General features: G+C 44.7%; 1 long non-coding RNA gene across 2 annotated transcripts in view; it reads right to left on the reverse strand.

Annotated features, from left to right (window-relative positions):
• Positions 1-12,507: 12,507 nt before the first annotated feature.
• Positions 12,508-27,595, reverse strand: part of LOC307203523 — a 101,253-nt gene continuing 86,165 nt past the window's right edge. For both annotated transcript variants that reach the window (XR_013833222.1, XR_013833223.1), the window contains exon 5: positions 12,508-15,327. This is a non-coding gene — a long non-coding RNA (uncharacterized lncRNA). The remainder of the gene's footprint in view (positions 15,328-27,595) is intronic.

Raw genomic sequence — 27,595 nt, forward strand, 5'->3', positions numbered from 1 at the left:
ACACCTGGCCACACTAGGTGGTATAAGCAGGTATACTGTGGCAAGGTGAGGTTAAGTAACAGGAACCAGAGAGCAGGAATAAGGGGATAGTTCTTCTGATGGAGGGATTTAGAAAGTATATTCTCCCAAGGAGTGTCTCCACCCCCATCCTTCAGCCCAGACACTGAGGTCCAGCTCTGAGGGCCTTCTGGTGGTTCCCTAACTGGAAGAAGTGAGGTTACAGGGAACCAGGCAGAGGAGGCCTTCTCGGCAGTGGCACCAGCCCTGTGGAATGCTATCCCATCAGATGTCAAGGAAATAAACAACTATCTGACTTTTAGAAGACATCTGAAAGCAGCCCTGTTTAGGGTTGTTTTTTTTAAATGTTTGATCGTGTTTTTAATGTTCTGTTGGGAGCCGTCCAGAGTGGCTGGGGAAACCCAGCCAGATGGGCAGGGGATAAATGTTGTTGTTGTAGCTTCGAGAACACTATCCAACCATCTCGTCCTCTGTCGTCCCCTTCTCCTTGTGCCCTCCACCTTTCCCAACATCAGGGTCTTTTCCAGGGAGTCTTCTCTTCTCATGAGTTGGCCAAAGTATTAGAGCCTCAGCTTCACATCTATCCTTCCAGTGAGCACTCTGGACTGATTTCCTTCAGAATAGATAGGTTTGATCTTCTTGCAGTCCATGGGACTCTCAAGAGTCTCCTCCAGCACCATAATTCAAAAGCATCAATTCTTTGGCGATCAGCCTTCTTTATGGTCTAGCTCTCACTTCTATGGTCCAGCTCTCACTTCCATACATCACTACTGGAAAAACCATAGCTTTTACTATATGGACCTTTAATAAGGGAATAAATAATAAATTATTATTATTAAAGATCAGTATTGGGACATTTGCTTTTTAACTTTTTTGTAAATTATCTAGAGTTAAGAGTGAGCAGTGAGGTGGCCAGGTATGCTGATGACACCAAACTTTGTGGGGTCCTTAAGACAAAATGGGGATGTGAGGAGCTCCCAAAGGATCTTTCTAAACTGAGCAAATGGAGGGGGGTGGTAAAATGGCAAATGCAATTCTTTGTCAACATGCATGCAGGAGCAAAATGATAACAATCTTATTTTCACATATATGTTTATGCATGGGCATAGCCGAGGAAGGGGGCAGCTGCCCCCTATATCAAGTAAATACATAAAAATACTTAACTCAAAGTAGAAATCGTAGAAAGATTTTGACAGGTTTTTCTGAGCACTTGGGGTCGAAAGAAATTTAAAACAGTTATTGTCGAGACATTTCATTCCGAATCTGCTAGACAGAGCTAGACAGAGGATGATGACAGGTGGGTGTCCTGCTTCCCTTAACATAAATCCTGGCTACAGCCATACACACATGGGATCTGAACTGTCAGTGACTGACCAGGAGTGAGAGCTTGGAGTCATTGTGGATAGCAGCTCAATGAAGATGTCAAACCAGTGTGGGGTGGCTGTGGAAAAAGCTGAATTCCATGCTACTTTGCAGATCATTAGGAAAGGAAAGGAAAATAAAAAGTGGCTGATGTAATAACGCCACAATACAAATCTACGGTGCAACTCCATTTGGAATATTGTGCACGGCTCTGTTCACCGTCACCTCAAGATGGATATTGTAGAGCTGGAAAAGATTCAGAAAGGAGCAACCAATATCATCAAGGGGTTAGAAGAACTCTTCTACATGGAAAGGGACTTTATAGTTCAGAGCAGTGGTTCTCAAACTTTTTTCTCTGGGCTACACTTTCAGAATAAAAACTTGCGAGCACCACACTGAATTTCTTATTGATAATAAATACAGTGGTACCTCTGGTTAAGTACTTAATTCGTTCTGGAGGTCCGTTCTTAACCTGAAACTGTTCTTAACCTGAAGCACCACTTTAGCTAATGGGGCCTCCTGCTGCCACCGCGCCACCGGAGCACAATTTCTGTTCTTATCCTGAAGCAAAGTTCTTAACCTGAAGCACTATTTCTAGGTTAGCGGAGTGTGTAACCTGAAGTGTATGTAACCCAAGGTACCACTGTACATTGGAAAGCAAAAAGCAGTGCTTGTTTTATAACATAGAACACAACTGCTTTATAAAATGGTCATGGGACATCCAGAAAGTATAAACTACAGAAGAACATGAATCATTCCCAAAATATAATGATAAACAAGCCTCTTACTTACATATGTACCTTAAGTACGTATACAAACGCAATGGGAGGTGTGACTTTGCTTTTGCTGGGTGATCTCATTTATTTTAGGTTTAATTGAGACAAGCAAACTCCTCATCAACACAAAGAAGCCTTTGCCTTTTCTGATCTTTCATATTTGTCAGAGCTAAAATATGTTTTGGAGAACTCTAGAACATGGGTAGGCAAACTAAGGCCCGGGGGCTGGATCCGGCCCAATAGCCTTCTAAATCCAGCCCGTGGACAGTCCGGGAATCAGCGTGTTTTTACATGAGTAGAATGTGTGCTTTTATTTAAAATGCATCTCTGGATTATTTGTGGGGCCTGCCTGGTGTTTTTACATGAGGATAATGTGTGCTTTTATTTAAAATGCATCTCTGGGTTATTTGTGGGACATAGGAATTGGTTCATTTTTTCTTCAAAATATAGTCTCAGGGACAGTGGACTGGCCCCCTGCTGAAAAAGTTTGCTGACCCCTGCTCTAGAAGAATGGCCAATGGTCTTGAAGAGAGGCATGGATGCTGTTTCTGGTTGTATATGCAAAAGAAGCTATTTTGATACCATACTATACTACACTGAAATGTTTACAGTAAATGTTTCTTTGATTGTCCTTAAATCTTTCCGCCACACTTGCCACCCTCTCCTGCCACACCAGTGTGAGACGCCATACTGCTGAAAACCACTGATTTAGAGAAACAGCAAGTAAAAGGGGACTTGATGGAAGTGTATAAAATTATACAGAGGCAGTATGCTTCTGAATGCCTGTTGCTTTGAATCACAAGCATATTTTTTTTAGAATATTACACCGATCCTGGCCTGATTGCCACTGGCTGCCAAGGGGTTTCCAGGCCCAATTCAAAGTGCTGGTTTTGACCTATAAAGCCTTAAACGGCTCAGGACTGCAATACCTCAAGGACTGCCTTTCCCCATATAAACCATCCCAGATTCTGTGTTCATCCTCTGAGGCCTTTCTTCATGTGCCTCCTCTACATACGGTCCAGAGGGTGGCAACACAAGAACTGGCTCCCTGTTTGTGGAATGCTCTCCCTAGGTAGGTTCACCTGGTGCCTTCATTATATATTTTCAGGTGCCAGGCAAAAACATTCCTCTTCAACCAGGCCTTTGGCTAATTAATATTCTACAGACTTTTAAATGTGTCTGAGGGAAAGGGGGGAGGTTATTGTTTTGCTGTTTTGTTTTACTTATTTACTTGTTTTTATCCTGTATAGTAGTACCTTAGGTTACAGACGCTTCAGGTTACAGACTCCGCTAACCCAGAAATAGTACCTCGGGTTAAGAACTTTGCTTCAGGATGAGAACAGAAATCGTGCAGTGGCAGCAGGAGGCCCCATTAGCTAAAGTGGTGCTTCAGGTTAAGAACAGTTTCAGGTTAAGAACGAATTAAGTACTTAACCTGAGGTACCACTGTATTTCATTCTGTGAATCGCCCTACAATCTTATGATGAAGAGCGGTATATAAACAATAACTAAATAAATCACAAGTGTGAAAATAATGGGCGGGGGGGACACTCAAGTCTGGTTTGTGGGTTTCCCAAAAGAGGCAACTGGCCTCTAGTGGGGTGACTAGTGGGGTGCCACAGGGTTCTGTCTTGGGCCCGGTCTTATTCAACATCTTTATCAACGACTTGGATGATGGACTCAAGGGCATCCTGATCAAATTTGCAGATGACACCAAACTGGGAGGGGTGGCTAACACTCCAGAGGACAGGATCACACTTCAAAACGACCTTGACAGATTAGAGAACTGGGCCAAAACAAACAAGATGAATTTTAACAGGGAGAAATGTAAAGTATTGCACTTGGGCAAAAAAAATGAGAGGCACAAATACAAGATGGGTGACACCTGGCTTGAGAACAGTACATGTGAAAAGGATCTAGGAGTCTTGGTTGACCACAAACTTGACATGAGCCAACAGTGTGACGCGGCAGCTAAAAAAGCCAATGCAATTCTGGGCTGCATCAATAGGAGTATAGCATCTAGATCAAGGGAAGTAATAGTGCCACTGTATTCTGCTCTGGTCAGACCTCACCTGGAGTACTGTGTCCAGTTCTGGGCACCACAGTTCAAGAAGGACACTGACAAACTGGAACGTGTCCAGAGGAGGGCAACCAAAATGGTCAAAGGCCTGGAAACGATGCCTTATGAGGAACGGCTAAGGGAGCTTGGCATGTTTAGCCTGGAGAAGAGGAGGTTAAGGGGTGATATGATAGCCATGTTCAAATATATAAAAGGATGTCACATAGAGGAGGGAGAAAGGTTGTTTTCTGCTGCTCCAGAGAAGCGGACACGGAGCAATGGATCCAAACTACAAGAAAGAAGATTCCACCTAAACATTAGGAAGAACTTCCTGACAGTAAGAGCTGTTCGACAGTGGAATTTGCTGCCAAGGAGTGTGGTGGAGTCTCCTTCTTTGGAGGTCTTTAAGCAGAGGCTTGACAACCATATGTCAGGAGTGCTCTGATGGTGTTTCCTGCTTGGCAGGGGGTTGGACTCGATGGCCCTTGTAGTCTCTTCCAACTCTATGATTCTATGATTCTACTGTGACAACAGGATGCTGGACTCGATAGGCCTCTTGCCTGACCCAGCAGAGTTCTACTTACTTACACTCTTAGATGGAAACAAGGAAAAGAAAATCAATGTGCTAGATGGAGACTAGATTAGATATGAGAGAAAGATATTAGGAAGGTCGACCTGATTAAAAGTTAGATATTAGATTAGATTTTATCACCGGTCTCAGATATTAAAATATAAATTTAGATGGGATAAGTTAGATATTGGGTAGATAATATTAAAAGAGAGACAGTAAATTGGTTGAATATATAGTGTTACACATATGCAGCTACCTTTTTTGAGGGGAGGCTTCTGTTAAGGAACAAGGGGTGGGGGGAGGAAGTTATGGTTTGGAAAGGAATTTCCTAGACTAAGAGAACAATTCTCTTCATGTCTGCTCAGAAGTAAACCTCAGTGATCTTAAGGAACATGCAGGCTCAAGCAGGATAAAGAAAAACAAAGTGGTGTTATCAGAGTAGGACTTTGGGGTCGCCATCCAGAACTCCATTGAGCAGAATGAGCAGGAGGGAGCCCAAACACACTAGAGCTGACTTGTCACTTTTTGCAAGAAGTGAAGCAGCATGCATGGTCATCTGAGGGTGTTGTCGAGGCTTGACAGAGGTGTGTGTGTGTGTGTGTGTGTGTGTGTGTGTGTGTGTGTTCAGCACCATTAATCCAGAGTCTAAAAATTGCTATGTGAACTTCTGGCTACTGGCACAACTCATTTAATATCAGGGCTGTTGGGACTGGCAGGGTGGAAGGCTAATCAAAACCAAAGCCGATGACAGGTGGAGGCGGAGCCAACTAAGTTTAGTTTTGACCCCACCTTCCTCCCTGCTGAGTTCTATAGGGGGCAAAAAAAAGAGGGCAGGAGCAGGTAGTTGACAGACAATGCTGCCCTCACCTAGACTGGATGTAAGGAAGAAGGTAGGTGGGAACGGCTTGAGGGCAACCTAGGTTTGGTAGAGCAGTGTTCCCATTTGTCTTAATGCACCAACCTCCACTGGTCAGGGCATGACCGACTGTTTGAAGAACAAGGCCTTAACTAGCTCCATTCTTCCCCTGTCCTCCTCCTAGCACCAGGGACTCCATTCTAGAACACTTGCATAGTGTGGTCTGTTTTGTGCTTCAAATTCCCCCTCAAAGCCCATGTCTTACGCAAAGCCCTTGGCTCCATGCTTTCATGCCTGCCCTGGGCTAAACAGAAACCAAAGGTCACTAATTCCAGTGTTGGATCCATCCCTTGTTATACAGTGGTACCTCGGGCTGAGTACTTAATTCGTTCCGGAGGTCCGTTCTTAACCTGAAACTGTTCTTAACCTGAAGCACCACTTTAACTAATGGGGCCTCCCCCTGCTGCCACTGCCCCGCCGGAGCATGATTTCTGTTCTCATCCTGAAGCAAAGTTCTTAACCTGAGGTACTATCTCTGGGTTAGCGGAGTCTGTAACCTGAAGCATAAGTAACCTGAAGTGTATGTAACCTGAGGTACCACTGTACTTGGGCTTTCTCGCTTCCTCTTCTCCACATCCCTCCTCCTCCCTTACAGTTCTTGTGGGGAAAGGGACTTTACCACTGCCACCCATTTCTCCCTATTTATCTTACTCTGTGAATTGCCCTGTACTTTGATATCGTTTAAGAAATCCTTTGATATTATTTATTAATTTATATATTTCTTATATGCCAAAATGGCTTCTAAGCTGTTCACAGCTTAAAAAAAAAATAAATCTACAAGGGGAAAGCCTTTACAGCAACTCACACACTGACTTCCAGGATCAGGATACCCATTTTCCCAGCTGCATTGGCTCCTTTGTTGAAAGCAATCTCACTAGCACATGGGTAGGCAAACTAAGACCCGGGGGCAGAATCCGGCCCAATCACCTTCTAAATCCGGCCCACGGATGGTCTGGGAATCAGCGTGTTTTTACATGAGTAGAATGTGTCCTTTTATTTAAAATGCATCTTTGGACTATTTGTGGGGCATAGGAATTTGTTCATTTCCTCCCCTTCAAAATATAGTCCAGCCCCCAACAAGGTCTGAGGGACAGTGGACCAGCCCCCTGCTGAAAACGTTTGCTGACCCCTACACTAACACATGGGTGGAATATGCCTGACCTGAAGCTGGTTGTGAAACCCATAAGCAAAACCATTTCTCAGTAACCGTATGGCATCCCCTTCAGAGGAGTAACATGGGAAGGGGACTTGGTTGTCTGTCAAAAGTAGACATGTTTGCTTGTTTCCTCCTCCCTCCCAACCCATTTTCCTTTCATGTCATGCCTTTTTAGATTGTGTCTATTATTTTCACCCTTGTCTTTCCCCTTTTTCTTTTTAATGGTTTATAAGCTGCTCTGGGAGCCTTTTTTCACTGAAGAGTGGGATAAGCAAATCCCTTAAATAAATAAAGGTAAAGGTAAAGGTACCCCTGCCCGTACGGGCCAGTCTTGACAGACTCTAGGGTTGTGCACTCATCTCACTCTGGAGGCCAGGAGCCAGCGCTGTCCGCAGACACTTCCGGGTTACGTGGCCAGCGTGACAAGCTGCATCTGGCGAGCCAGCGCAGCACACGGAAACGCCATTTACCTTCCCGCTAGTAAACGGTCCCTATTTATCTACTTGCACCCGGGGGTGCTTTCGAACTGCTAGGTTGGCAGGTGCTGGGACCGAGCAACGGGAGCGCACCCCGTCGCGGGGATTCGAACCGCCGACCTGACGATTGGCAAGTCCTAGGCACTGAGGCTTTTACCCACAGCGCCTTAAATAAAATTCTGTAATAAAATTCTGTAAAACGGAGACTAGAGCTGCAAGTGCGAGCTTATTTATCACTGCTAATTAACCTTGGCTTAATATCAGGTTTAAAGTTTCTGTTTTCAATGGAGCTGTCCTCCACTCAAGTGCTGAAAGCATTGCATGCTCTCTCTCTCTCTAATTGTGATACCCTTGTGGCGCTTTAAACACTAACAAATTAATCGCGCCATAAGCCTTCGTGGTGTAGAATCCAAAAGCTTATGCCATGATAAATCAGTTAGTTGTTAAGATGCCACAAGACTCTATGTTGTTGTTTTTCTGTGACAGATTTCTACCTCTCCCGAAATCTCTGAAAGAATATGTAAATAAATGCTTGTCTGTGTGGTGGGATTGTGAACAAGTAAGGACATATTTTTCAAAAAAGAAAGAAAGAAAGAAAGAAAGAAAGAAAGAGAGAGAGAGAGAGAGAGAGAGAGAGAGAGAGAGAGAGAGAGGATAGTCTTGATAACACATGTATAACTTAAGAAGGATCTCTTATTATTTGCATTGTTATTAAAAGAATATACATATCATGAAATGATTATGTATATGTTAGCAACACCAAGAATTTACTCTGCTATTAAATGGAAAACAACATCAATTCCTACTTTTGAGGAATTGAAAAATAAAAGGTATAATTACACAGTTATGTTTAAGGTAAGTAATTATATCAGAACAAGAAAAGGAACTCATACAAAAAGACAGATTTGCCGTTGTTGTTGTTGGGATGAAAACCTTTTATTGAGTTTTGGCAAAACAAGGTACATACCTCTATGGATGTTACATATTTATATTACAGTGCCATCCTATGCATGCCTACTCCGAAGTAAGTCCAACTGAGCTCTATGAGACGTACTACCAATGTAAGTGCATATACAATTGCAGCCTGAGTGTATTATTTGGTATTTAGTTATATAAATGTGGCCATAAGCATATATGCTTTTCAAACCTTGTTTCATTGTTTTGCATCATTATATTTCTTTTTTGAATGTGAAACAAAATTTTAAATAAATTAATTAACTGCACACCTGCCTTCAGACTTCATTTGACAGACGCTGCATTGAGTCCTGTGAAGCTAGCGGATTCATTAAATATCCACAAAATGCCGCCTTACTAAATAACATATAAATGAACAAGGAGTGTGTGGGGCAGTGTTGTGTAGTGGTTTCAGTGGCAGACTAGGTCCTAGGAGACCAGGGTTCAAAAGTCCACGCAGCCATGAAGCTCACAGGGTGATCTTGGACCAGTCATTGTCTCTTAGCCTTACCTACCTCATAGAATTACTGCAGGGATTAAAGGAAGGGGACAGTGTATGCCACCTTGAGCTCCTTGGAGGTGCAATAAATGCAATAAATAATTTTTTTTAAAAAAAAGAAACAAGAGACTGCAATTCCTGTGAATGATAGGTCGGATGAGACTAGAGTGTGAAAGAAGAATAGCTCAAGGGTTTGTAGCAACTTCCCTATGAGGAAAAATTACAAGATTTGGGGCTTTTTAGATAAAAGGCATACAAGGGATAAAGGTTTACAAATTTATGCATGGTGAGAGTAGAAAGTTTCCCAGAATTCTTTGGGGTAAGACATGACTTTTCAAAGTGGTATGATATTGCCTTAAATGTGTAGTGCAGATGGGGCCTAAGAACCAACTTATTTCAGCGGGCTTAAATGTTCTTGTATGATGGCACTGTTCACAAGATTCACACAGGGCTGTGGTCTGTTTTGTGCAAAGATCACTCCATGCCCAATTCCTAAGGGGTAGCAACAATGAAATTTCATAAACGGGGAAAAAGAGAAATGACCACTCTAGGATCAAACCACAACTGGCTTTTATGACATTCCCCAAACAGGACTCAACTTACTTGCCAGTTGGACCAAACTTATCTTGCAAGTGCAACTGTTTGAGACAAATTGCAAAGTACACTTCAAAAAATGCCGTGGAGTTATGAAATAATAATTAAACAGAGATTAGAGATCCAGTGATGGGATTCTGGAGATCTGACAAGTACTGTGTAACTGACAGCAACAATGACCTATATTAGACTGATATGATATACTATCAACACTCTTTGATGCTGTCTGGTAGAGATCTGCTATATAATAATACATCTGTCTTATCTATCAATCCATCCATCTGAGCTGTCATTTCTCTCTCTCTCTCTCTCTCTCTCTCTCTCTCTCTCTCTCTCTCTGAGGTGTGCAGAGAGAGAACCTTCCCCCTCTTTCCACCCATCCCCCTTTAAGCAGAAGGCAATCAGCCCCCATTGTTTCTCTTTAATGTGCTATTTGGGGGGAGGGGAACCAAACCAGCCTGTAGGAGGGCCTGGTGGCAGCAGTGAATAATCACCTCATGCAGATTTCCTAGCCTTGCATCTTTGCAGTGGAAATTAGCATGCCATTCCCACCTTCGCACTCTCTCTTTTGCACACACACTCCACCCTCTCAATACTAGCCTTGAACTTGGCCTTGCAGGGGATCTGCCTGCATGTGCTTCCCAGAGAACAATATGGTCATTCTTTATCCCACCTCCTTTGTTCATTTGGGGAGTTCTGGGTGGGAAAGAATCACCAGCACCATCCTGGTTTCGTGATGGACTGGGAAGAGAAGAACCCCGAGAGGATGAGCGTTCTGAGTTCCATAGGTGTTCGGATCACCATCACATTATACATTCATCGCATGAATTTCCATGGCGCTCAACCCAGGTCACGATCAAGCAGTCCTTCCTTAGCTGCATGTGTGTGATTTTTCCTTGCCTTTGTGGGTTTTGTATGGTGAAAGCTTCTAGCTTTCCGTTGAACGACATAAACCTACAGAGTTGTAGTTAATCGGAGAACACACATAAATTCTGGCTCTATTCCCTCTCTATTCTATCATGGGAAAATGTGCACAAAGGGACAGAAGAAGCCAGATATTTCCCCTGTTGGATGGCTGCTGTGCAGATACCCCAAAGGATGCTGTGGATTAAGCCCACCTTGAGAGTGTGAGCTGGTTATTTCCTAGATTACCTGGTCATGGTCGATATTGTCCTCTTGGGCATGATTCAGCTTTCCCAGGCAAGGTCTAAGACCCCCACATCCCTCAACCTCACTTGCATATCGGCCAGACAGTGTATACCCAGCTCCCTATTCAGGCTGTTAATATGTGCAGATTCTCCATCCCTTGTGGTGAACGTGGACAATGGCCAGTATTTATGCACATTCGCCATTCAACTCACATTAACCCTGACATATAAAATGCAGACAGACACGCAGAGAGACAACACAGACATCAGGGGTCCACAAATGCAGTTGCCAGGCTGTCAGCAGTGAGCATAAATCTCTTCTCAGTCAACTGCCTGCTTGCCAGGCCTGGGTGACCATCCTAGAGTGGCAAGGGGTTTTTTATTTTGCTGCCAAGTTCCCTGGCACAAGCGCAGAAGTCAGTAGGAGGGAGTAGTGTCATGTTGCACTGGGCTTTCGAGTCATCTGGGAACACCAAGAATCTCTCACCCCAATTCTGAATACAGTGGTACCTCGGGTTAAGAACTTAATTCGTTCCGGAGGTCCGTGCTTAACCTGAAACTGTTCTTAACCTGAAGCACCACATTAGCTAATGGGGCCTCCCGCTGCTGCCGCGCTGCTGGAGCACGATTTCTGTCCTCATCCTGAAGCAAAGTTCTTAACCTGAAGTACTATTTCTGGGTTAGCGGAGTCTGTAACCTGAACCGTATGTAACCCGAGGTACCACTGTACATCCAAAGCTTAGCACAACTGAGAAACTGCCTCTCCCTTTTCTAGAGTCTTCTGCTGCTGCTGCGCAAAGACTCAGACGAGAGGCAGGTTTGCGGGTGGCGCTGTGGGTTAAACCACAGAGCCTAGGGCTTGCTGATCAGAAAGTCGGCGGTTCGAAACCCCACGACAGGGTGAGCTCCCATTGCTTGGTCCCTGCTCCTGCCAACCTAGCAGTTCAAAAGCACATCAAAGTGCAAGTAGATAAATAGGTACCACTCTGGCAGGAAGGTAAAAGGCATTTCCGTGTGCTGCCCTGGTTCGCCAGAAGTGGCTTAGTCATGCTGGCCACATGAGCTGGAAGCTGTACGCCGGCTCTCTCGGCCAATAAAGTGAGATGAGCGCTGCAACCCCAGAGTCGGCCACGACTGGACCTAATGGTCAGGGGTCCCTTTACCTTTACCTTAATTTCAGATCATGGCTGCTGGCCGTGATGGTTATGCTCTGCTTCCACCATTGGGAGATGGCAAGGCTTCTGAATGCCGGTTGCTGGAAGCCACAGGATGGGAAATAGTTCTTGCGCTTGAATCCTGTTTGTGGGTTTCCCACAGGTATCTGGTTGGCGACTGTGAGAACAGGAAGCTGGGCTAGATGGGCCATTGGCCTGGCCCAGCAAACTCTTCTTATGTTCCAGACAGTGAACTTAGTGATTTTACAGGGGACTCTTCAGATCATGGGCATAGCCAGGATTTATGGGGGGAAAGAGGACAGCCACCTGTCATCATTCTCTGTCTGGCTCTGTCTAGCAGATTCGAAATGAAATGTCTCAACAATAACTGTTTCAAATTGCTTTCTTTTGACCCCCAAGTGCTCAGAAAAATCTGTCAAAATATTTCTGCAATTTCTACTTTCAGTTAAGTGTCTTTATGTATTTACTTGATATAGGGGGCAGCTGCCCCCCCCCCCGGCTATGCCTGTGCATAAACATATATATGAAAATTAAGATTATTGCTATTTTGATCCTGCATGCATGTTTACAAAGAATTGCCTTTGCCAGCCTTTTTGTTGGGGGACAGGAGGCCTGGTTATTCTGAAGGGGAAGTGGACTCCTCTCTAAAATACCACCCTAACTGGGTGGCAACCAAATATAATGGCTGGCTACCAAGGGCATCAAAAATGTGAATATCTGCATTGCATCTAGCCTGTTCAGCCACAGCAAAAACACGCAGAGAGATTGTTTGTGAAACCATCAAAATGATTTATTGTCACAATGATTGAACTTTAATAAATAATAATAATAATAATAAGCAATTGGATTACAGACAGGTATTGGGTTTTGTTTTTGTGCTAATGGCAGTCATAAACAATGTAAAAAAACAACAACAACCCCCCAACAATGAAATATAAAAACACATCACAATAAGGGGCAAGGCAGCAATAAACCACAGAATTGATAGCCAATAGGGAACCAAGTCAAAATTAGACTCTAAATGGCAGAAACATCAAAAGCATGTTGGAAAAGAGAAACATATCCAAATGACAAGATTTGAAATCAACCCAGCGCAGATCTGGCCAATGACTACACAGTCCTATACATATCTACTCACATTGCCTCCAGCTAAGTGGATACAGGATTGCAACTCTAGCATTTCATACTTCAGCATTTATAGAGTGTTGGAAATGCTTCACATTTGCTATAATCCAGGCATCCCCAACCTCGGCCCTCCAGCTGTTTTGGGACTACAACTCCCATCATCCCTAGCTAACAGGACCCGTGGTCAGGGGTGATGGGAATTGTAGTCCAACCATCCTGTATGTCAGACTTCTTCAACCAGTTGTTATGGTCTACAACTCTCATCACTCCCAACCAGACAACAGCTGCCCTGGCTGGGGCCAATGGGAGTTGCAGTCCAACACAGCTGGGAGGGCACAAGGTTGGAAATGGATGCTCTAAGGTAAGTCTCATGCCATCCCCACGTTGCAAACAGGATCAGAGGGTGAGACTGTGAGTGACTTCTGTAAGGTTCATAGCAGAAGCCTGGGGACCCTTCTGGTTCATAGCTCACAATGCAATCCTACACAAGTGTACTCAGAAGTACACTCCCATTGTCTCCAGTGCATCCTGTACCCACCTACCTGGAAGTAAGCCCCGTTTAAAAAAGGAAATTGTGTTGTTACCTGCTATGCCATACAAGATCAGTGTGTTTATACCTAGGGCAGCCCAGAGCAGTGCGGGAGGAATGGGCTCTTGCACCTTTAATAGGAGCATGACAAGAACCCACACCTGCTGGAATCAACTATCAAAGGTACAGGAGCACCACTCTCTTTTTCACATGACCACTCAACTAATCAGTTATGCATGTGGCAGTTAACATTGATAAAATACAATATATAATACGGGGGAAAGTGTTATTTTCAAAGCAAACCACTGCAATGCTAGCCAGCACCTCAGATGTCAAATGGAGCACATAGAGAAGGTGGCATTAAATGACATGGGACTTATCACACAACCCTATACCATCTACTAAAAATCAAGACCCACTGAATGGTATGCATACTTCCCCTCCTATTGTCCTCACAACAACACTGTGAGGTAGGTTCAGATGAAAAGGCCCAAAATCACACAGTCACTTGAACCCTGGTCTTCCCATTCCTAATCCAACACTCCAACAGCTACACCACACTGTCATTGTCCTTTGCATTAAAATTAAACTGCAGCAACCTACTGTTCTGCACTAGAGATGCCTAAGGAATTTGTTTTGTCAGTTTTGAAGCTAAAAGAACTGATCCGCGCTTCCCAGACTTAATGTGGAGAATTGGAACTTAATTATCTTTCAAATTTCGGATTCTCCAAATTCTGAAAGACTGTTCTTGGCTTGCCTCCCCCTCAACCATGCATTAGAAACAGATACTTTAGGCTAAAATAGGTTTAGAAATGTACACATGTGAGACAAACTGAATTTGTACATGCATAATTTGTGATAAAATACTATTAGATTTCTTACATTTATAGCCTGCTTTTCTTCCATCACAGAATCTATATTGTTCCCAGGAAGCCACCCATTTAGGCACAGACCAGATCCTGACTCTACCTTCAGAGCATACCTGCAATGTTGCTGCCATGTGTTGTCATGTTGTGGAGCCCAACCAAAACATCAAAACTGGATTAGTTGCAATGCTCTCTACGTGGGGCTTCCGTTGTGCTTGACCCAGAAGCTGCAATTCATGTTGCGTACTGCAGCACTCTTGCAGACAGGTGTGAGACCCAGTCCTAGGTCCTAGGGAATCCTAGGTTCCTGAGTTAAGATCAGGAACAGCAGGCAAACTTCCCCAATCAATGATCTTCCCTTGAAATCTGGAGCCATGGAGGAACTCCTTGGTGAAAAAATACACACTTCAGAAGCTACACTGATGTTTAACAGGCCTGCATAGCATCATGTGTCACCTGAGTTTTCACCCAAGAACTCACTCAATATGGTGTAGACAAGTCAAAGTGGAAAATACATGTCTCTAATAGGTATAATTTTGAAAAGCTACTGGCCCGGTCATTTTCTGATGCCTGTGCCAAAAAGGTTAAGTGATCCTAGGTGAAATCAGCCCCCAACAATCAGCTCAGGTCCCCCAGCTGTCTATCTCCATTGAGTCACAAGCCATATCAATGATATCACATCCCTCTTAATGACATCAATGACTACAGATAAGAAAGTTCAAAGTTCAAACATTTGCTTCTTTGCCATGGTTGTTGTCCTCCTCCTCCTTCAGCATCTAGCTGTACAGAGCTGCTCTTGGTTTCCATGTGTGATCCAAATCAGCAAAGCATGGCAGACCCTAGAAAGATGGAGACCCAACACTGTCCCATTTCCATGTCCAGAGATGGGCTTTTCTGGCCCAGTTCTCCTGTCTCATTAGACAATCCAAAAATTCAAAGCCTAGAGTCCTAAGAAAGTTCTTGCTGTGTAGGGTATCCTGAAGAAAGATGGTTTGAAAATCAGGTCCTTGTAAAACAGGAAAAGCAGGCATGCCTTCATCCGTAGTAAATGTGACCAAAAAATCAACGTTTTCCAAGTTCTTGAAATTCCCCATCATAATAATCTACAAAAACAAGAAAATAATAGTTGTTCATTTGGTTCAAATAGCCTCTTCTGAAACCACAAATCAACACAATAAATTGCCCAGATCACTCTAAGCCATGGCAAATTTTTCAATGTAGATTATTGCTATTATTGTTATTGTTATCTTTATTAGTCGTTGTTTTAGCTATGGCACCTCAAAGCAACTTACAATATTTTAAGCAAAAAGCAACCACATACACAGATTTAAAAAACCCCCAACATTAAAACACCCCACCCATGCAAAAAACCATAGTTAAATTCCAAAGACCCGATTAAAAAGGAATTTTGATTCCTACCCAACCAAAACAAATGACAGGGTCTCCAGTTATGCAAAAGAAGACAGACAATGTCAAAGGAACTCAGATCCAATGAAAATTGTACAAAAATGATTTATGAGCAGACAACCAAAACTGCATGTGAAATAAACATGTATATATAAACATGAGTTTACAACAATATCCCCTAAGTCATCTGTTGATCTCCCAATTCCTAAAATTGTTAGAATATGGATAATAGCATACAGGTGACAGCTGTAGATCCCCTTTTGGCCTTTTGTATACATTTTTTCACAATGAAGCTTTACAGGTGAAGAAGATCAGTCCAGTACTTTGATAAAATAAGCCTCATATGCTGCCACGGGATCTCTGAGTGAGCTCTGAGTATTCTGTCCTTGAAAATAAGCTACTCATATCGTTCTACTGTCTAGAGGGGGAATTGTGCTGGTTTTGCCTTGGAGCTCAAATCGATGCAAGGGCAGATTTATACATACTACAGACACAAACTGGTTTAAGACCCCCTGCCTCCAGGTTACTGTGGTTTCTAAGCGGGTGGCTAGAAATAACCAAGGGAGAATTCCCAAGCATGCTCATCACTACAATCCCTAGGGTTCCTTGAGAGAAGACATAAATCCAGTGGTGGCTGGTGCTGGTTGAGAATGGTAGGGCAGAAGGCAGGGAGGCTAACAGTAGGTGGCGCCAGAGAGCCAATGACAGGTATTCTAGTCTTGTCCCCACCCTCTTTCCTGCTGAGTTCTACAAGAACAACACTGAGACTGAGGTGGAGGAAGCTGACAGGCAGTGCCACCCCTGGACTAGGTGTAAATAAGAAGGCAGCCAAGGTGAGGGGCTGGCTGAGGGCACAAGTGAGGTTGACAGGGCAGCACCCCACTTGCCCCAATGAAGCAGCCTCTATGATAAAACTGGCACACCAGCTCTTAGCACAGGATGTGATAACCAGGTAAAGCTGATTCTGCAGCAGCCTGCCAGAGGAGCAGCTGCTCTGGAGTTCCCATCCCAGGGTTCAAGCGATGTCGGCAGAGTGAACCAATGCCAAATTGATGAGAGGAGCACCTGCTCCTTCTCTGCCTCGCGAGCAAGGAGTGTGAGGGGGTTCCTCTACTGTGTAAATCAAAGAGAGGGAGCCACTAATTGGCAGGAGACACCCAGGCACCCAGGCACCAACCCCGTCCGTGGGAGAAGAGGCTCTGCCATCTGCTATCCCAAAGTTTGCACATTTGCACCTCGGATAAATGAAGGCGAGACTAGCGACTCAATAGGGAGACCCTGCTCTCTTTTAATTTCTGCTTTCGCAAAGGCAGCCCAAGGTCCCTTGCAAAAAATAAGAATGCTGGGTGTGTTTTATTCCATGTTTTCATGATGGTTGACTAGGGCTGGGGAGATGCCGAAACCACAATTATCCAACCGAAGGTCATCACCCTGCAACAGTGTCAAAACACAGGTGCAATCTCCACCTTTGCCCAAGGATAATCTATCTGAGATGGGATGGGTGTGTTCAGATAAACCTGCCGTTTGCTTTGGAGTAAATCACTGCAATAACTCACCCATTGCCTCTGTTCAGAGGCCCTGAACAAATTCTGCTCCCGTTCGTCAAATGGCTGTTATTGTTACACAGCCACTGAGAAAGCTGGTGGTTCTGTTGGGACTTGGAGAGCAACACCACACCAAACTGGAAGTGTGAGGTTTTGACCAAAAGGTGCACGCACACAAACACACACATTCATCATAAATAAAATGTCAGGGATTTTTCTGCTTAATCGGATTCCTTCCCTTTGCCAAATTTTCTATTCATGCCATTTGGAAAGGAGGGATTCCGTCCCTCCTCCTTCGCCTCACCCCATCAACCATTTCATCAGCACACGGGGAGAAACTTTCTGGACAATTTAATCTCGCCAGGGTATTACTTAGCAAAACCCCTTTCACTGTCAATTTTTTCCACCCTCCTTTCTGCCCCCCCTCCCTCTCCAGTCTCAATTGAATTTTGCAAGCCCCTGATATCTTTCTTTCTTCTCTTCTTGCTCCCACCCCTCTCTCTCTTTTGTAGAGACACATGCTATTTATGCAAATCAAGGCTTTTCATACCCTTTCCCTGGCTGAAGACCTCCAACTCAAAACGTGACCAAAAAAAAGGAAAAAAAGCCATATCCTCCCCCTGCTAACTCCTTAGCACAATTACACCTCCATTCTGCTCCAGGGGCCTGGGGTGGGGGGAAAATATCATTTTAAACCAATTGCACATGCTGTTTGTCTTGGATAATTACAGGGAGACTCAGATGCTAAAAAGGTAAGAAATATTCCATTCAGAGAGGGAAAGTAGGGGAGCTTCAAAGTTCTGCCTACGCAGCATGTTTTTCCTGTGGTTACTGGAGCTGTGTGTGTGTGTGTGTGTGTGTGTGTGTGTGTGTGTACACACACAAGATTTTTGCCAGCTCTTTCACTTGCGCTGAGTTGAAGCTCCTCTTAAGGCAATCATTTACATTTTTCTTTAAGCAAGAACTTTGCCTGTGCTTTGTGGGGTGGGGGGGTTCTTTGCAGACAGAGGAAACGGGTGGAGGGGGGAGAGAACACGCAGCTGACATTTCCTTATCTCAAATTACAATTTCCTGCAAATATCAAGATAATAAGGACATCAATGATCTGAAATCCAAAGTCAATTGAGCCCCCTAATCTCTCCCCTGCAGATGCACTCGCAAAAACAGGAAGGGGGTTCAGATGAGAAGCCACAAATATGGGGCGCGGAGAGCAAACTTCAAGGGACACAGGCAGGCAAAGGAGGTAGACAGCCAAGTCCGTCTGGGCCTCCTCCTCTGAATAGGCTCACTTGGACAATTGTTCTCCATCCCTCCCTTGTCTCCTGGGGAGGGCTATGCATGGAAGAGGATGGGGGGGTTACAGAGAAGGGGGGGAGCAGCTTCAGCAGTGGCACCCAGGAATGCATCAAAAGGAGGATAGGAGTTGGGGAGGGGGAGGGAAGAGAAAACACACAAACACTGCAATAAGGGAAAGAGGAGACAGAGAGAGAGAGAGACAGAGTGGGAATGTCAAGGACCCCCAACTAATGAATAGCAAGTTTGCCCTTGAACCTCACAGACCCAGGCCATTCCCAGGCCCCAGACAAGAGCTGAGGCATGCCTGAGCCCAGCTGTAGAGAGTCTGGCCTATGGTTTATCTCAGACACTTTGACAGGCCAGGCTGTTCCCTTGCATAGCTCAGCCTAGGCTGGCGGCTCCCTAGCAACACAGCTCAGGGCAGGAACCCAGGCTTGCCTGCTGCATACAGAGGAAGGAGGAGGTGAGACAGTGATGGTGGTGGCGGTAGCAGCATGGAGGGAAGAAGCTGGGAAAGGGGCCACATATTAACCCATCACATCCTGGGCAACTCACAGCAAAAACACACACAAAGGAATTACATAGCACATCCCTAGTGCTCAGAGCACTTCTCAGTCCTGTACAGTAGACCAATACTATGTGTAATCTTCATATTGCAGGTGGGGTGCGTAGGGTCGAGGCTGAAATCATAGCGCAGAGGGAACCTGACTAGCTTCAGCGGTGCAAAGCAGGTTGTCTTCCATCACTTGACCATGACTCCCCGCCCTCCAGCATCCTCTGCCCAAGACCCTAATGGTAGGGCCGGCCCTGAGACCAGATGAACTAAAAGCAGGAACAAGTGGGAGACTCTTCAGCCTCAGTGCCTAGGGCTTGCCGATCGAAAGGTCGGCGGTTCGAATCCCTGCGGCGGGGTGCGCTCCCATCATTCGGTCCCAGCGCCTGCCAACCTAGCAGTTCGAAAGCACCTCCGGGTGCAAGTAGATAAATAGGGACCGCTTACAAGCGGGAAGGTAAACGGCGTTTCCGTGTGCGGTTCTGGCTCGCCAGAGCAGCGATGTCACGCTGGCCACGTGACCCGGAAGTGTCTCCGGACAGCGCTGGCCCCTGGCCTCTTGAGTGAGATGGGCGCACAACCCCAGAGTCTGTCAAGACTGGCCCGTACGGGCAGGGGTACCTTTACCTTTACCTATATATATATATATATATATATATATATATATATATATGAGATTTCTTATTGAACAAAAACACATGTGTTGTCTCTTTTTTTCAAATTGTGTGATTTCTACAATATAGTTTCATTTGTTGTGAGACATTAGTATTATATGCAATATTAGGTTGGGGGAAAGGGGGGAAAGAGAGGGTATGATGAGTGGAGTGAGGTCAGGTGGTTATGCTTCTATTCTTTTACTTAGTGTACGTGTAGGATTATGTGTCAGCTTGTACTTGTATGGGTTCTCTTATTATTCGCTCATTGTCTTTCCTTGGTGGTGAGAGAAGATGGGGTGGTAGTAGCCTAGAGTGTTATTAGTTGTCTTTGGATGGCTGTAGTGAGCTTTGTTGTTGTATGTGAGTGGTGTGTGTGTGTGTGTGTGTTTAATCAGGTTAGCCAGATTGATTTGTATGCTGTTGTTGGATTTTTAACATCTTGTTGGACTATGTATGAAAAGGAAGCCATCTTCTTCTATTTGTCCCTGTGTCATTTTCAGTTTATTGGTTAGTTTTTCTAATAAGGCTGTTTCGCATACTATTTGATACCATTGGCTCAGACTTACTCCTGACAAGTCTCTCCAGTGTCTGGCTATGATGTTTCTGGCTGCTGAGAGTAGGTAGATTATGAGTGCTTAATGATATGAGTGGACATTATTATCTTGGAAGATGTTTAGTAGGGCCAGTTCCGGGGTGACTTCTAATACTTGTTTTGTTATTTTGCATATTTCTTGTATGATTGCTGTCCAGAAGAGTTGGATTTTGGGGCATTCCCACCACACGTGGAGGTATGTGCCTGTGAATGTGCATCCTTTCCAGCATTTTGGTGAGGTTCTTGGGCATATTAGTGCTAGTTTCCTTGGTGTTAGGTACCATCTTTAAATGAGTTTTAGGGTGAGTTCTTTCCTTTTTGCTGATATGAATTTAAAGGGAGGTTTAGACCACATTCTAGTCCATTGGGTGGGGTTAATCTCATAACCTCTTCCGCCCTCCCACTGTTTATTGATTACATCAAGGGGGCTTGTGGGATTTTGAAGCAGTATTTTGTCATCCCCCACTTCTAGATTAAAGCATAAGCTTGCTCATCACACAATGACTGCATCATCAAACAAATATTCTAAATGGAACAACACAGATATAACACAACCAGTGTAACTTTTCTGTTGCCTTTGAACAATGCTTTCCAAACTCCCATTGACACATTCATCTGCCCTGCATCAAGGGAACAGTAACCAAGGAGTGCCCAGGCTTGTATAGCTAGATGCATTCATGGGCTGCTAATGGCAATCTCCAAGACTATGAGAGCTTCTTGGGGGCATTTGGCTGGCTGTTCTTGGAAGACATAGCAGTGGGCAACCTGGGGCTTGGTTTCACCCAGCTACACAATTCTTATTTTCTTATGCAATCCCACTAAACTCAACTTCTGCATGGACTACTTGGGCAATGAATGAGTTTGCTGGTTAAGGCTAACAAGAGAAATTTGAACCAGAAGATGGAAGGAGCATGAAACCACTGGCCTCCCAATATTTTATTGTGTGCAGTGGTGCCACTGGGGCAGGACTTTGGGGCAGATGTCTGGGGCAACACTCAACAGGAGCCCCAAAACACATCAGGTCTTGCTGAAGTGAGGTAATAAATATTGATCTGTCTCTAACCAGGTAGCAGATCCACTTAAACAGATCTAAGTTAACTGTGTTTATTAATTAATTTCAGTGAGCAAGACTAAGGTTGGATACAACCGGTAGCCATTTAAACTAAAAAGGAGGGCGAGACAAAAATAGACCCGTAAGTCCAGAGTTTAAAATGACTAATTGTGGATTCTGCTGCTTTTAAAATGGTTGCTTGTCTTTAATTGCTGTTGGTTTTACTTTGTTTTTAGGTTTCATTTCTTTCTTACATGCAAGCCAGTGTGTGTGTGTGTGTGTGTGTGTGTGTGTGTGTAAAACCAGGCAGGAATCCAATAATAATAATAATAATAATAATAATAATAATAATAATATTCTGCAAAATCTTCAGAGATGAAATCCACCAAGAGAGAGAAAGAGACTGCAACCTGCTGCCCAATTCAGAGCACCATGGGAGGGGATTCTGTCCAGGAATCAGCAGGGAGGAAGCCAGCAGAGCCAGTTCTGATCCGCTGCCCACCTATTTGGAAGTGTTGCTTGCCAGCTTTTCAAAGCAGGGTAAGGGCAAGCTGCCACCGCCACCGCCACCACCACCCATCGGTTGCTTGATGCAAATCCGCTGGACAAATTCCAGCTTGGAAGATTACAAGGTGAAGCTCAAATTGACAGCATACGCTTTGAATTAAAGAAAGCGACCCCTTTCCCCACTTTCAGAGAGCGGCTGCTTTGTGCTGATTAGCATAGAATGGCTCTCTCCTCTAGCCTCTGGAGCTGCCTCTGAGCAAGGGAAAAGACACACACAAAATCTATCCATCTGCAGCTTAACTTCCTTTATATTTGCAAATGCAAAGCCCTTTAATAATGATGAACTTGCAAGGAAATATTGGGTGTTCCCAATCAGGACTGGGGAACTTTGCAACCAGTGGCAAATGTGGCCCTCGTGTCCTCTCTATCTGGCCCGACAAACTCTGCCATCACTGATCCTGCTTTGCAGGAGGGAGAGAGAGAGGAAACTCATCTACTTATATGAAGGTAACATGTGCATTTGTTGCTCCACCCACGACTGGCATGTGGCCCCTGGAACGAAGTCCCCCCACTCCTGTTCTTAATCATGAACTTGCCAACATACTAGGCAACTGCTAGTGAATCTGTGGCACTAGTGGCCAAGGCTGGAAGATGGAGAGCTGCTCCTGCTTCTCCAGTTCTCTTCCCTACCCTCCTCTTCCTGGTTGATGTCCAGTATAACACAATGCCCATTATGGGTTCTCCTTGACAGGTGAAAGGGCATCGTGCGATGACATCATGTCATGAATTGAATTGGTAGGAGATGTTACAAGAGGAAAGAAAGGGGAGGAGGGAAATGGCAACCCTGTGTAACAACATCTAGTTCTACCCTAAAATATGAAGTACTGAATTGTGAAGTCTTCCATTCAGGTTAGGGGTTGCTGCCTGGGTAAATATTACTCAGTTGCACTGAGATTAATGAACCTATGCAAGGGCCATAGCTCAGTGTGAAGAAGAAGAAGAAGAAGAAGAAGAAGAAGAAGAAGAAGAAGAAGAAGAAGGAGGAGGAGGAGGAGGAGGAGGAGGAGGAGGAGGAGGAGGAGGAGGGGAGTAGTTTGGATTTGATATCCCACTTTATCACTACCCGAAGGAGTCTTGAAGTGGCTAACATTCTCCTTTCCCTTCCTCCCCCACAACAAACACTCTGTGAGGTGAGTGGGGCTGAGAGACTTCAGAGAAGTGTCACTAGCCCAAGGTCACCTAGCAGCTGCATGTGGAGGAGCGGGGAAGCAAACCTGGTTCACCAGATTACGAGTCTACAGCTCTTAACCACTACGCCACACAGAAGGTCCCAGGTTCAATACATGACATCTCTAGGAAAGGCTGAAGGAGACCCCTGGTGGAAACCCTAGAGAGCTGCTGCCAGTCAGTGTAGATGAATCAATAGCCTGTCCCACGATAAGGCAGCTTCCCATATTCCTAAATTAGTCACGTCCATTAATTTCAATGAGTCTACTCCATCTAAAACACAGTTGGATGCAACCAACAGTTTCAATACCATTTTGCTTTTAATACTGGGATAGCTCAGTCAGTAGAGCATGAGACTCTTAATCCCAGGGTTGTGGATTCGAGCCTCACCTTGGGCAATAGATTCCTGCCTTGCAGGGGGTTGGACTAGATCACCCTTGTGGTCCCTTCCAACTCTATGATTCTAAGAATGCACCACTCATATGAAGGCAAGTTTTTTAGAGGTTTCCTGTTCTTTAAAACAACTGTTTTGTTTTGTTTTTAATTGTATTGCTTTTACATTTTGGTGTTTGCTGCCCAGGACTCCTTTGGGAGGAAGGGCATTATAGTCATTTAACGATAAATTAATGCATAACTTGTATGTAAGAAGGGAGGCAGGTGGGGCTGGCTGAAGGCAGACTGTGGTTAGTGGAGTGGCACCCCATTCACCTTAATGGAAACCCTCCACTGCAGTTCAAGACCCTGATGTTGGGAAAGATTGAGGGCACAAGGAGAAGGGGACAACAGAGGACGAGATGGTTGGACAGTGTTCTCAAAGCTACAAACATGAGTCTGACCAAACTGCGGGAGGCAGTGGAAGACAGGAGGGCCTGGCGTGCTCTGGTCCATGGGGTCACGAAGAGTCGGACACGACTAAACAACAACAACCACTGTGGTTCAGGTGATGATCGAAGCATGTAGGGGGAGAAGCATCTCCTGAGGGTCTCCAGGTCCCAAGCATTTCAAGATTCTAAAGATGCTAGCTGGCTTGCATGTGAGGCAAAGCCTGAGGGTCCACCTTCAACTAAGTTGCTGCACCAGCTCTCGTGAGTCAAAACAGGCCACAACGTTATTGAATGCAGATGAAAGGTTTGGCTTGGTCATGGGGCAATCTAAATACTTCCAGCCTGCCCACCGGAAGTGGTGTGTGGTCAATCCAGGTGGGGGTTCCTAAGACTTATATCCAATAGGGTGACCCCAGCAGGGATTGCCGTCTGGGGGAGTGCCTTTGGCCCTGGCCCCGCCAGGGCACATGGGCATGGCCACTCCCCCCGGATCCTTTTAATGCATGGGTTTCTTTACATTTCCAACATTTATTATCGGGCAAATGATAGATTTTTGCAAGCTTGACTGGGGTCATGTACCACCTATACATCATTTCATAATATTCTCTCTTAAGGCATTACATGCCGTAAATTTCAAACCAGTGGTCCATAACTGTTCCCAGTCAACAAACATAATATTATGTCCAACATCCTGTGCCCATTTAATCATAACAGACTTCACCATTTCATCCTGCGTATTCCATTTTAGCAGCAAGTTATACATCTTTGACAAAATTTTAGTTTTAGGTCAAAGATGTATAACTTGCTGCTGAAATGGAATACGCAGGATGAAACGGTGAAATCTGTTATGATTAAATGGGCATGGGTAGGCAAACTAAGACCCGGGGGCCGGATCCGGCCCAATCGCCTTCTAAATCTGGCCCACGGAAGGTCAGGGAATCAGCGTGTTTTTACATGAGTAGAATGTGTCCTTTTATTTCAAATGCATCTCTGGGTTATTTGTGGGGCATAGGAATTCATTCATTCCCCCCCCCCCCAAAAAAAATATAGTCCAGCCACTCACAAGGTCTGAGGGACAGTGGACTGGCCCCCTGCTGAAAAAGTTTGCTGACCCTTGCTTTAACGGGATACCTCAGTGTTTGGAGGGGCAGGTGGAGACTACAACCTCCCCTCCAGCCAAAACAAAGGATTGCTCCAATGCCCAACCAGTTGTGAAGATTGCTATGAGGCAGGGTTTGCTGTGATGCCACTCCTTGTCTGGGAAGAAGGATGGGATATAGAAGAAATCTCTCTCTCTCTCTCTCTCTCTCTCTCTCTCTCTCTCTCTCTCTGTGTGTGTGTGTGTGTGTGTGTGTGTAGAATCAAAGAAGACCACTGCAAAAAACAAAAAGCAGCCCAGCGGCAAATCACCCAGGAACCCAACAGAGCATCGTTGAAAAATAAGCACAACAAAACGACTTCCACACAGCATTGGGCCCAGTCCCAAAGGAATGCTGATGGCTGGGCACACCATCTGTGTGTCTCTTCACTGCAAAGCTAGGCAAGCGGGTCTGTGTGTGTGTGTGTGTGTGTGTGTGTGTGTGTGTGTGTGTTGTTGTTGTTGTCATCGTCCCCCGTCCCCCCAGCCTTTCCCGCCTGCTTCCTTTTTTCCACCTCATAAGCAAAGTCCAAATAAAGCTCCCATCCCCACTCCCATCTTTGCCCTGTGCTCATGTTCCCGGCAGGCAACGAGATGCAAAGCCATGCCTGGAATCTCATTCCCCGGCTTTAAGCTCCGCTCTGCCGGCAAAGTGCAGCTCGAAAGCTCCCCTGTCACAGTTACAAAACCTCAGAACAGCCCTTCCCTGGATAATCGCACTTATCTCCAGATTAAGAAGAAGGGAGCTGCAGCTGAGGCTGGTCATGTGGGATGGGATGGGGGCAAATCTCTTTTAAACAATCCCCCATGTAACTGTATACACACACACACACACCCCTCATTCCCACTTGAAAACAAAAGAAGAAGAAGATGGGAGTGATATGAAAGCCAGATGAACTGGACCCTGATGGAAAGAGAGGAAGTTTCAGCAAGTTCAGGTTTTCTGTTTTTATCTTGCATTTTTATGCTGTGAACCGCCTTGAGATCTTTGTATGAAGAGCAGTATACAAATTTAATAAATGGATAAAATATAAACTAAGGCTGAAGATGGACATTAACAGGAGTCATATTTGCTCACAGGGGTTGCAGAGTCATCCAAACCTGACAAACTGTGGTTAACGTTAACTATGGTTGCAGAGAAACAAGCAGACTACAAACCATAGTTTGAGATGCTGGGTTGTTTCTCAACAAATCACAACCACCATTTATCACGCTTTAGGGTTTGGATGTAATGCTAAACTGTGGTTAATCTAAAATGAAAGAGGAAGCTTTCAATCTCCTCCTCACAGGTTGAAGGGAGAAGGCAGGTTGAAGGGAGAAGGCCGCAAGATCAAGGTTTGCTGCAGATCATCATAACACTAAACCATGGTTAACGTTCTGTGCAAACCAGGTCAGAGAGTTTAGCATTTATATTTTGTATTGATATCTCACCATTCCTAGAAGCATGCATGGTTCTTCCAGCCCCAACCCATTTTATCCTCACAACAGCCCTGTGAAGTAGGCTAGGATGATATGACAGAGCCATAACTGACCACAGTGGTACACCAGGGGAAAGGGACCTAGTACCTTCCAGATGTTGTTCGACTCCAGCTCAATGGTAAGAGATGATAGAAGTTGCAGTCTATCAACATTTGGAGAGGTAGTGGCTTCCCACACATGCAGTGTACACACACACATAAACAAACCACTATTTTTTGTCTGATGTTCACACACTCATCCTTCTTTGACTAGGGATGTCAATGGAGTAAAGAGCCTGTGTATACCACATGTTTCTATCAAGCAACTTTCACCCGGTTTAAAAAAGAAAATTACAATTGATCATATCTATTCAGCCATGAGGTTTTTAAAAATAAGAGAGAGATAAAGATACTCAAGATGTTGGGACTCCATCCATGATAGTGTTCAAAGCACTTCACAGACAGCCTCTCAGTAATCCTTACAATGGATCTGTAAGGTAGCTGACTTAGCATTATCCCCATGGTAGGGGTATCTGCAAGACAGATTTGGGGAGAATGGCATGCCAGTTGTAAAGCCACTTTTAGCCCATTTGTAATGGAAACATGGAGTGAAAATGTTTTTTATTAGCTATGATAATGTGAGCTAGCTTAATTTGTGACTGATGAAAGATTTGAATTCAAGACTTTCCAGCCCAGCCCACCACTAGTTGCAATGTTGTGTGACAAAGGAAACAGATTGTGCAATCTACTGTGCAACAAAGTTACCAGCTACCTGCTTATGAATTCTCTTGCACAACACTCCTCTGGAGCAAAACATTTCCCCAGTTGAATAAGTATATGGCTAGGTGACTATCTTTGTGCTACATTCAATACACCCTTGTGTTTCAGAGCTGTAGCACTGCAAGGGAAAAAGCCCAGCTCCCAGGCTCGCTTGCTTACAGAGCCAGATCTCAAATAAAGACCCTGTATAAATATACATTATGGATACAGATAGGTAGCCGTGTTGGTCTGCCATAGTCAAAACAAAATAAAAAAAATCCTTCCAGTAGCACCTTAAAGACCAACTAAGTTAGTTCTTGGTATGAGCTTTCGTGTGCATGCACACTTCTTCAGATACAT

Source organism: Podarcis cretensis (genome assembly GCF_951804945.1).
Source record: "Podarcis cretensis genome assembly, chromosome: 14".
NCBI classification, from domain to species: Eukaryota; Metazoa; Chordata; class Lepidosauria; order Squamata; family Lacertidae; genus Podarcis; species Podarcis cretensis.